Here is a 12,390-nt window from a genome sequence, read left to right as displayed (position 1 = left end):
CCCAAAAGAAATTGTATTAATTTAACTACTGCCTGACCCATTAGCTCTAGCCTCTTATTGGTTAACTCTCACATCTTGATTCAACCCATTTGTAATAATCTCTATGTCACCACGAGGCTGTGGCTTACTGGGAAATATTCAGCATGTCTGACCTGGCAGCTTCATAGCGGGCGGCCCTCTGCCTGCCTTCTTTCTCCCAGAATTCTATTCTGTCTACTCCACCCACCTATGGGCTGCCCTATCAAAAGGCCAAGGCAGCTTCTTTATCCAACCAATGAAATCAACACAAATGCATAAGGACTTCATACACCAGTTCTAGTTGGTATAATTTGCCACACTGGTCATTTCAGCAGTCCACAGCATTCATAGCTGAGCAAAGTTCTTAACTCTCTGCCCCTAGATGAGGAAAGATCTCAGACCTCATCAGAGAAACTACATTTGCAGCAGGAGATAATTTACAATTTGTCAAATAAAGAGAATAAGTGAGTGTGGAATACTCAGCCACAAAAGGAACACACACACACACACACACACACGTATATCACGTACTCATCCTCTCACAAGATTTGGAGACCATCATGAAAGGGAATGGAAATGTTATAGGAAGCAGAAGTCAGAGACGACCAAAGTGAAACTGTTTTCCCACCAACAGTTCTACTGTTGATAACTCACAGCAGCTATGACTGATGGTACAAGACCTGCACAAGATGAATTCAGGGCCTGAAGCAATGGATAGGCAGTTAATAGGGCTTATTGCTCTTGCAGAGGAGCCATATTTGATTCTTAGCACCCACAGGATATTACAAAACAATCTGTAAATCCAGTTCCAGAGGGTCTGATGATTTCTTATGACCTACGATGACACAAAGCATATCTGTGGTGCACAAACCTGCATGCAGTGGAAAATACTCCCACATAAAATGGAATGAATGATTTGAAAAAAAAAAGATTAAACCAGTCAATATTCTTGTATGGACTTTGAAGTACTCAATCCTAGTTGAGACAGCCTAGAGAGCTTCTGAAGGGGTTCTGAGGGAGACATAGTAACTTTTCTATAAGAATGTCTCTCCTGGTAGGTCAAACAAGTTTCAGTGGATTGCCCTAGATCAAGAAGTTGTGGAAAGTATAAACTGGAGTCAATAGGTTGATAAATTTCTCAAAAAAATGAACAATAACTTAGGAGGATAGAATAGCAGAGGCATATCTGAGAGGAGCTAAAATGATCAGAGCCAACAGGATCAAAATATTTTGCATGAAATTCTCAGTTAATTAATAAGGTATTTATAAAAATAATTATTAAAGTGATGTTTACTGATGAGAGAGACAGAAAAAGAGACAGAGACATGGTGATAGAGGAGAGAACTTTCTTGAACTGAAAGTTGCACTGAATGACAGCTAATATTTTCTGTAGAAGATAAAATTGACGCTAAGGAGATAATCAGAATACGCATATTATGTAGTAGTCCGGAGGATTATAAGCACTTGAAACAATGTCTGATATACAAGAAGTGGCCACAAATGTGAACTGAGATCATCTCCTCAGACTGCAGCACTGCATAGTTTAGTCTAGTATGTGAGACAACATGCTTTAAGCAGTATGTTTTAGAATACATCATTTCACTTACTGCTAAGAATTTAGAAGCTGGACTTTGTTTACTTGGTGTCATATCCTGGTTCAATTATTCCCTAACTGTGTGGCATTGCTGCTCTAAGGCCTTCAGATACAGGAAATGTTCTCATTTCTCTTGGTGACAGAAAATATAAATATATCTCACACACATGTAATATGTGTCGCATATTTATATCCATACTATTATGCATATGTCAGTATCTACTTATAGAAGTAAAACATTGTATATAAGTACCATACTAAGGTTTTTTTGTACTTTTTTATTGATTTTTATTGAGTTCTACATTTTTCTCTGCTCCCTCCCTGCCTCTCCCCTTCCCTCTTCAGACCTCCCCCAGGGTCCCCATGCTCCCAATTTACTCAAGAGATCTTGTTTTTTTTCTACTTCCTATGTAGATTAGATCTATGTAAGTCTCTCTTAGTATCCTCATTGTTGTCTAAGTTCTCTGGGAGTGTAGTTTGTGGACTGGTTTTCTTTATGTTTAAAAAACCACTTATGAGTGAGTACATCTGATAATTGTCTTTCTCTGGGTTACCTCACTCAAAATGATGTTTTCTAGCTCTACCCATTTGCCATCAAAATTCAAGATGTTATTATTTTTTTCTGCTGTGTAGTACTCCATTGTGTAAATATACCACATTTTCCTAATACACTAAGTTTTAATCAAACAGAAAACAGGAGGTCTGAGAAACCAAAAAGAGGTGCTATGATGTCTCAGAGGGCAACAGAATTAGGAAGTCAATGGAGTTTTGAAGGAAGAACAATGTGAGAAGATCTTGGTCTGGCTCATGTTTGTAGTTCCATGGGGAACACTGAGTCTGCACCCATGGAGACCTAATGTCTTGTAGAAGGTTACTGCCATCCAAGACCAATGCATAAAGAAAAATCTCAACTTCAGTTTTCCGGCTGCCCTCTAATCTCACACCAGTGCCTTCTTTTGTTGAACTTGGGCCAGGAACCAGCGAAAGCAAGTGCCTGGAGAATTCAACCCTGCTGCCAAAAAGAGCAGGGTGACAGACAGGGACAGACCTGTGAGCCAACAAGTGCTTTGCTGTGTGTATAAAACACAAGCCTTTTCTTGCTTCCTGTTTGCAGCGATTGAGCATCCAAGTCATGTGAAACATTCATGTGGCCTTCTATATATGATTGATACATTATGTATCCAATTGATATTTATTATTGCTAATATTTTTTAAACTTCAGATGGCTAGAGTAGTGGAAGCAGTGTCTAACCCTTCTCCTGTCATCTAGGAATTGTGAAAATCCCTAATATTTCAAGTCTATTATCATTTCCTCTGGAGAACTTTATAAGGTAACAAAATGTTTGAAGTACAGAACAGATACTGCTTGATGATGGGGCCACAAAACTGACACAGGGTAACAAATTTTGATAGCATTCTTTTGCTTAGCTTAAGTGTATTATTTTGTTTTGAATGCAGGCTAGTGAACTGTACAGATAATATTTAGATTATTCTTTGAGGAAAATTTAATAAATAATACTAAAAAATAATTAAATAATTTTGACTGCCTCCTGATTTTATTTAAGAAACTTGTCTAGTATATTGTCAGCATGGAAAATTCAAGGTCTTCCAAGTAAAATATACATGTAAGTCACTGGCAAACTGTTTCATTTTTATTACATTGCACATATGGCTTAGTGTTTGCATTAAAAAGGCAACTCTTCTGATGGTCACTGGTGTCATTGTCCTTCCTCTCCTTATAAATCAGCAACTTTCTCATTCCGAGGAGTCTCCTCAGTTCAGATAACAGAAAAATTTTGAATTTGTTCTCTGATTTCTCTCATCCTTTTCTTTATCTTACTGACCTGAAAACCTAACAGAGCTTTTTAACGGACATTATCTTTATTTTTCCAACAGAAAGATCAAATCTATGATGAGGGTAACATGGTTTTTGCTACCCATATTCCCATACATATTTCACTCTTGTAATTCATATCTTGATGAATAAAAATATCTTCCTCCTTCCCAAATCATGAATCATCATAGTGCTCCTTACTCACTTTTTTTAGTTTCCTTCTCCTAATTTCACCTAAATAGTTACGAAATGGTAGATTTATCCTATTAAAAAGACTCTTATCTACTTTGTAATTTTCATTCAATAGCTGTTATTTTTATTTTATTTTGTAATTTTTTTTGTCTCATGTTAACACTTGGCCATACATCGGTCTAAAATGTATGATTTCTTATATGATTTTGATTTTTGCCATATCTAGCTTTCATGTGCAGCAAATCATATTTTTCATGCTTAAAATATTTGTTGTCTGTAGACTCAGATATAATTTCACCCCATATAGTCAGCATTCAAGGCTGGTGGAAGTAGTCTTTAGTCCTCTCTCCAGCGATAGGCCTTGCATGGACCTTCGTATCAACAATATGAACACTATATTGGTGCTCCAGGTTAACGTAATTTATGAAAGAATATCTCTTTTAAAGCACCAATTTTATGTGCATAATTTATATTTCCTTTTAATATTGATGTGATCTAAAGAGTTTGCTTCTGATTTATGTGTCTTAAAGGTTGCTTAACAGTATGTCCGTCCACTTAGTAAGTTCAGTACTCCAGGTGCCTGGAACTATAGCTTCCAATATGTCAACTATGGACACATGCTTCTCGAAGATGTATGTTACTCAGGGTTCTCCATTTTAAGAGAAGCAAAATAAACAACAGCACATGAACACATTCATGGGGGGGATGAGGAGTATATAATGGTATTTATTGTTAGAAATTCATTATAATGGTCCAATGAAGGCTGAGAATTCATACAATCAGACTCCAAACTAAATATTCAAGAAAGCCATTGCTGTAGTTATAACTTAGTCAAAAGTGATTGCTAAGGATGTCAGGAGTGAGTTCCATCCTGATAGCAAAAGACAGATGTTCATCTTCAATAGGCAGAAAGTTTATTATCCATCCCCCTCCTTCTTGTTTATTCAGACATCAGATTGGATGTTACCCATCCACACTGGGACGATGATATGTTTTATCCCTTTACCAGTTCTTCAAGGAAAACCCATCACATACCCACACAGGCATGATGCTCAATTATCCCTATGAGTACTTCATAAATGAGACTACAGGAAAAGTCAAATTGACGCAGTAGTCACCCCAGTGTAAATACAAACATAATCTTTAAAAGAACTTAATATTCATGTCTCTGGAGAGAACAAAAAATGGGGAAATTATGCCCATTCTTGGCCATAAACCATCCTGTGGAAGTTCTAGGGTTAGCAAAAGGACATGTGTGTGAGCAAACTTCTTAGTAAGCAAATTGTCTGCATGTATGTGCAGAAATCCTTTACAGCTGGAGCATCTGATATGCTCCAGGGCATATCAGGGCAGAGTCAACAGATCATGTTCATACATGTTAGACCCACTGGTTCTGGTGGAAGGGAGGCCTAGCCTCAGGCTTTAGAAAACTCCAGTTCTACTCCCCAACTTTGCCTGGTAGGAGAATAAAATAAATGTTTTTGTTTATCCTTTAGCAGTGACCAAGCATGAACCAAAATTGACCATACACAACTGTAATCCCAGCATTTAGCTTTTCATCAAGCTAAGACAGGAAGATGACAAATTCTAGTTTCTCTTGGGCTACAGTGAATTCATGAGCTCAAGGTCAGCCTAGGCAACTTAACAAAGACTGTGTGAAAATAAAAATTGAAACAGAACAAAGCAAACAAAAAGAACTTTGTCACGTAGCTCGATGGTTGAGCTGTTTTAACTAACAACGTGAAGCCCTGGACTAAAACTCAGCACCACAAAATCCAGAACTGAACGTGACTTTCACAGATTTTGCAGCTTATTATTTTGCAAGTTTTAAATGACTAAATAACAAGATACACCCATAAATTTACACTGTTACCTATCATCAAGTAAGAGAAGCGAAGTCAGTGTGTGTGCTTTCTGTGTGCGAGGCATTTCCTAAGACACTAACCAAGTTCTTCATGCTGTGTTGACAATGAACAGGATCAACTCGCTCCCTCTTTCCCTCTCTCTCTGTAGATATCTATGAAGTTAAAGCTCCAGAAATAAAATAATTTGTTTATATTCCTACACACACCATTTTCCCTGTATGCGTATCTCCGTGTGTGTGTGTGTGTGTGTGTGTGTGTGTGTATGAAGGCCAGAGGTCAACACTGAATATTTTCCTTAATTGTTCTCTACCATAGCTTTTTGAGACAGGGCCTCTCACTGACCCTGGACCTCACTGATTTGGCAGGTTTGGTTGGGCAGTGAGCCCCAGGGATCCTCCAGTCTACTTCCACTATTAGTGGTAGTGTTACAGCCAGCCGCACACTGCATGCCTGCTTTTATGTGAGTGCTGGGCTTCCAAATCCAGGTCTTCGTGTTCCCACAGTATAACCTTTCCAAAGGACCCACTTCCCCACTCCCAACATCTGTTTTCTACATCCATTCTGTAATAACTCTTATAAACAAGTAACTTTCCCCAGAGACATCCTTTATTAGATGTGTGTTGTTTATTTCATTGATGAAGATGTTGTAATCAGATAATAATACAAAACTAAATACCTTTCACATAGTTCCTAAATGTTTTATTCTTTGGAAATAGGTTTGACTTTCTTTCAATATACTAAAATTTAATTGGACCCAACCCTAATAAACTAAATGGAGAAGTAAAATAAACTAAAATCATAGAGAATTCACCTGGGAACTTTCTTTTATGATATGTGTGATAGTATGCTTTGTGGTTAATAAGTTTGTGTAGGGATTAATTTCCAGATATTCATTCACCCACACATACTTGTTGAAAATCCAAACATCATACCATGGACACAGGAGTACAGTATTACAGCTGCCTGTCGTGTCTCTCAGTCTAGAAACGATGTACTGGAGGCCCAGATACATATGTAGCGCTGTGTTCTGGAAAGCAAACTAAGCTCATATGTGTGTCCTTTACACTCCTTGGCACAAAGTATTTTGGGGGATTGTCATTCATCAATCACGACAACCTCGTTGCTGTGAAGGAATCCACTTTTGACAGGCATAAAAATATTCAATGTCTTTTTAAACCAAACTTTCTTAAAATATTTGAAGTGTATTTTTATTTTTCCCTCAGTTGTAAACATACCTTAAAAGGAGAGAAATTGTGTTCAAGAGAATATTTCTCAGCATCTGGGCCTCCTGCTTATAGATAGTTTCCACAGTTCTCCAAAGAAATATTTGCTGTGCCCTGGGGTTTTAAAGTGGATTGTTACTCTGTTTGTTCTTCAGAACATGGCCACTCGACGTAGAAGTGCCTGTAGAGCCTTCTCCTATTTTCTGTCTGTAAGGGGGGTCTTTGGACTCACTCAGTTGGGTGGTTGTTTTGTTTGTTGTTTGGTCTCATATCTTTTCACACCTTGGATGACTAGACATGCATTGTATCTCGAGGCACAGTTCTTGTCTGAGATGATTACTGTAGACAGTAAAACTGAACGAATCTCTCAAATATCATCTCTAACAATAAGGCAAAAGGTCCCCTGACAAGGTCATTCTGATACTCTGCAGACAAACAGCCTTGGACGTGAACTACAATAGCAGTGCTCCCCTAGTCTCAAGGATACAGTTCTTTGATATGGAGTTTGATTGGCTCCCTTTCCCTCTCTCCATCTTTCTTTCTCTCCTTCCTTTGTTTTTGTGTCTCTGTCTGTCTGTCTCTCCTTCTCTCTCCCATTTCACTGGAGAATCCTGACTACTGTAGACTTATAAAACCTTTCACATTTTATGAGATCCTACTTTTGAATAAACACATAAATCAAATAATACTTAGTAAGTCACTCAGGCATGATTAAACACTCCTTCAATCCTAGGATTTGAGAGGTAGAAGCAGGAGAATCTCTGAAAGTTTGAGGTGCGCCTGATCTGCACATCAAGTTATAAGTTTGTGAGGACTACATAGTGAGACTGTGCTCTCCCCAGCTCCTTCTCAAAGGCATCATAAATAAATAATGAGGGATAAGAATAATTTACTATGTATCTTTCAATATTTGATATTTCATTTGGCGACTCAGAAATTATGAAAATTCAAATATTGATTTAGGGGGCTGGAGAGATGGCTCAGCGGTTAAGAGCATTGCCTGCTCTTCCAAAGATCCTGAGTTCAATTCCCAGCAACCACATGGTGGCTCACAACCATCTGTAATGAGGCCTGGTGCCCTCTTCAGGCATGCATGTAAACAGAATATTATATACATAATAAATAAATAAATATTTTAAAAAATATTGATTTCATTATACCTCTTACCATGCACATTCTCAACAACAAACATTGCACGAGTTGCTGTTACATGCCAGGGAGTGTGTTATCTGCAGATTCCATGAGTGATTCTCCAGAGAGACGATGCATACATGAGCTGTCATGATAATCTTCATAAACAGCACTGGTCAAGCTCTAATTAAGGGCTGGGAACTAAGCTGTGGCTTTCACACAGGCTGTTATTTACACCGCAGAGGAACTCCATGAGGAAGATGCCTTTTACAAGTTTTTACACTTTACAACTTTACAAATGGGCAACAAAGACACACAGAGATTAAACAGTTTATGTTCAAATGGTTGTATTACAGCCAAGAACCTAGGCTTCTGAGCCACTTTGATGTCAACTGGGAAAGAAGGGACATAGCAGGAGGGCTAAGTCTATAATTGAGTTTTTGGTGAGATCATGTTTGATCTGAGCAGTTGAGGGAAAATGGGGAGAGTGGGTAAATTAGTCAGGGGCTAAAAATGATTTTATTTTCTGTACCATCTTATGGGATAAAAAAAAATGCAAAGATAGTTACGAGACAAACTAGTTTGTGTTTTAGAAAATAACTCTGGCAGAAGCAGGAAGGGAAATCTGGGACAAAACTAGACAGAATCACAAGTGAAGAAATTCACATCTGGGAAAAGTAGAATACAGGCTGCACAGAATCTGCACAGAAGAAGATGCCAAGTGAAGAGTGGGGTGTCCAGGGTCACACACTGGCTTAGAGATAATCAAGAGAGAGGAGAACTTCAGAGGATTCTTATTATTCCTTACCACCTTAGACCTATATAACATGGCTAGGATGATAAGGCCATGTTGTGACTGTGGCGAGGGGAAAAAAATATAGAGTCTGCTGGTGGACAAGGGACAAGATCAAGGAAAACAAATCTGTTTTACTGGGTGACCTCTGAAACTCGGAGCTTTTATCTCTTTTTTGTTGACTGCATTGTGCTAAGAACCCCTGGGCATTGAGTTGGAGAGGCCATTCTTCTGTTGCTCATGTAAATGCAGACCTCAGGAAAAAAAAAAAAAAAAAAAGCCATGCTGGGCATTTGTGTGAGAATGATGAGTTTTCTGGAGGTGGCTGTGGCCTTTGGAGGAGATGTGAGGCCAAGAAGGGAGTGGAAAGAATAGAAGATAGCCCACAGCAGAGCCAAGTTGTACTCAAACATTTAAGTCTTGCAAAAAGAAACAAAGAAAACAGAGTGAGAGCTTTTTCTGAGATGTTTTATAGTCACCGAGTTATGAAAATAAAATGCAGTTAATGGACTGCTGTTCCAAAGAGAAATGCTAGTAATTTCTAGAAAATGGAAGTAGACAAGATTCAAAGGGAAAGTAAAGGATTTAATATGCCAGGGCAAGACATATTTATTCTTGATTTAAATATTTAAAATAAGCATTTTGTTAGGTTTACTTTTATCTTTTTTCTTAATCTTAACCCTGACCCTGTGAACGACTATCTACTGCGTTGTCTTTATTGTCTGCATTGTCATTAGTGACTATATTGTCATCATTATGGTTTATCATCAGAACAAGTTACAAGACTATGTCAGGTGTCTTTCAAGTTTAATTTCTGTACACATAGTTAATAGTTCATTTTGGTGTTTATAGAGTGGTCTGTAAGCCAACATCTTTCCACCAAATGCATATAGGTTCTTTTCTCACAGAGCTATTTTAGTCAATGAAAGAATTTCTTTTACTTTTAGGTTTTTCCTCAACTTTTCAGAGCTTTGGAACAACCACATGCACGAAACAAGTGACTTCTCTGACACTGGGCACTGAATGGCTGGGCTTTCTCACACATTCTTGGTCCATGTGATGCACTTCCTTGGCAGGGCCCATGACCTACTGATGATTGTGGGAAATTCAATGCATTGAAAGAAAACCCACAAAGATGTCCATTATTAGTTAGACTACATTCTACATTTCCCTTCTCTTCTCATGGGATTCTTTAACAATGCTTAAACTTAGTGGTCAGAGTTCAACACAAATGCTTCTTGGCAGAGGAGCTCAACATACAGAAACTCCTTCAACAGAACTGGTGTTTACCCTGCTAGTCACTCATAGGCTTCACTCATGAACTTTACTACATAATTGCAATATTATATAAGAAAGACTCCTTTGATTCTACAAGACTTTTTAGGTGAAAGTTGCTTATAAAATTTCTATATTTGAGAGATCAGAGATTGAAGAAAATAATTTAGCCAAAAGAGCAGAAAATATTATCCCTATGTTTCAACTTTAGTTTTGATATTTTACTATGAATATTGTTTCAGATTCATTCTTAAGATGATAATAATCTACACTTAAATGCTACAAATTAATGCTAACACAGTTTGGAATGATGGAAATTATATTTTCATGATTAACAAAGCTCAGGTTCTCACAAAAGGAGCCATCACTAAGATTGCCCTCTCTTTATATTTTTCCTTCCTTCCTTCCTTCCTTCCTTCCTTCCTTCCTTCCTTCCTTCCTTCCTTCCTTCCTTCCTCCCTTCCTTCCTCTTTCCCTCCCTCCCTTCTCTCGTTCTCTTTCTTTTCCTTCTTTTATTCATTTCTTTCTTTCTTTCCTCCAACTCTGTCTTATTTTAGAAGGTGATAAAAGGTCAAAAAGTTAATGTCATATCTGCCTCACATAGCATTTTTTCCTATTGAATAGTACAGAGAATATCATATCAATAATTCTGTGACAATATATCTTTGGTTTGAGATATAGTTTCCTAGCTCATGGGTGAGATAGGACATCATCCTAACAAAATTCGTACTCAAGAAATGTATTAGGAGGGGGCATCATGAGATTATCTTTAAGGTCAAGGACATTGAACATAAGAAGAAGGACATAAATTCTATGTTTTACCAGCTTCTCTGAGGACCTTTCAAAACTTCTCTCTCTTCATTTTCAAATTGCTGACATGGTGTTTCAAGCACCAATGGCTGTCCCTTTCGGAAGTATTTAGCGAGTGGAAAGCTTTGCTCAGAATCAACATGTGACCTTAGCTGTTGTTCACTGTAGACTAGGATGGTTACTGAGGGCAAAGATAGGGTAAGGTAGCCCATGGTTTATATAAGGTGATAGGGCAGGAGGAACAGAATGAAATTTAAAAAACCCCTCATTACCTGGTGATAAGCAGTGAGTTGTAACAGAGTCCTGGCTGAAGGAATGATAGATACTGAGAAACTTTGCGTTCTTTTAATGAGCATATTAACTCACCTGGGAGTATGGTAAGGAGAATATGAGACACAGAGAAACAGACAAATGGTTTGGAACCAACATGGCAATGAAAACCACTACTTAAAACATAACAAGTCCATGGGTGCAGACAGCTGACTAGCCCCTGGCAGGAGTAGGCTACGCAAACATGAGTCATGAGTGTTGTGATGTGTGTATGTTGAGATAGTATATCCTAAGAGATAGCTTCTGATATTACAATCCATGTAAGGCTTTGCCCTTTGAAGACACTGACATTTAGTTTAATTCTTTGTTTGAAATTTTTAATATTTGAATAAGGAGTCCATGAATTTATTTTTCAAGGTGACCCAGTTATTTCTTTCTTGGAAACATTGTGGAGCATTACTAATTAGATATGTATTTTTCAACCAGTCATTCCTAACCTCCATTATCATCTTCATTCCAGGGTGCTTGACAACACCTAGAATTGGATTGTGATTTTGACTGGGTTGCGCTTTAAGCCTCTACTGTACAGAACCCTGGGGACAAGAGAGATTCCCTATCATTGCCCATGAGTTCCTTATGATAGGGAATTTCCTAGTCTAAAATGTTATGATAAGGTCCAGAAACTTTGACTTGGTATTCCTTATATGGACACATATATAGTCAAATGATAAAATAGAGAGGTAAGTTCAATAATACACAATACCATGCTTCCTACTGTGAATGTAACTTTTCTACTACTGAGAGGGTATGTATTCACAACTAAGTTGGGTGTGGTAACAATTGAACGAGCCTGATCTACAACTTGCTCATTTGACTTGGCAGCTCTACTTAGCACACCAGTAGCACCTGTGTAACTAGTATAATTTTTATTTTAAAAGCTGGAAATGAAAGGATTAATTCTGGCTGAGTGGTCAGAAAAGCTTTTCCAAGTGCCAAAGTATGTTTCTTGCTATGGTTCACTTCTGGGTCAGCTTCCTATTAGCAGGAGAGCAAGCATCTCAGCCTCTTAACATTCACTGGTGGGACATTTCATTGTCTGGAATTTTTGCATGGAGTTTTCTTAGGAAACTTTTGAATAACTACTATGCCACATAAACAGGACCTTTTCAACCCTCCGCTTTGTTATTTTGCTTGTTAGTTCTTGTGGATTGCAGAGACTGAGCCAAATAACTTTGCACACTGGAGATTATTTTGCATGGACCAAAATTGTAGGTTTCCTCTCTATGTAGGCAACATCACTTCAGCCACAAAGAAATTAGGTTATGGCCACAGGTCTATCAACCATATGTAAGGGTCATGCCAGAAATATGGAGAAGTATAAGCAG

Source organism: Chionomys nivalis, chromosome 3, assembly GCF_950005125.1.
Source record: "Chionomys nivalis chromosome 3, mChiNiv1.1, whole genome shotgun sequence".
NCBI lineage: Eukaryota > Metazoa > Chordata > Mammalia > Rodentia > Cricetidae > Chionomys > Chionomys nivalis.
Note: the sequence above shows the minus strand (reverse complement) of the source record.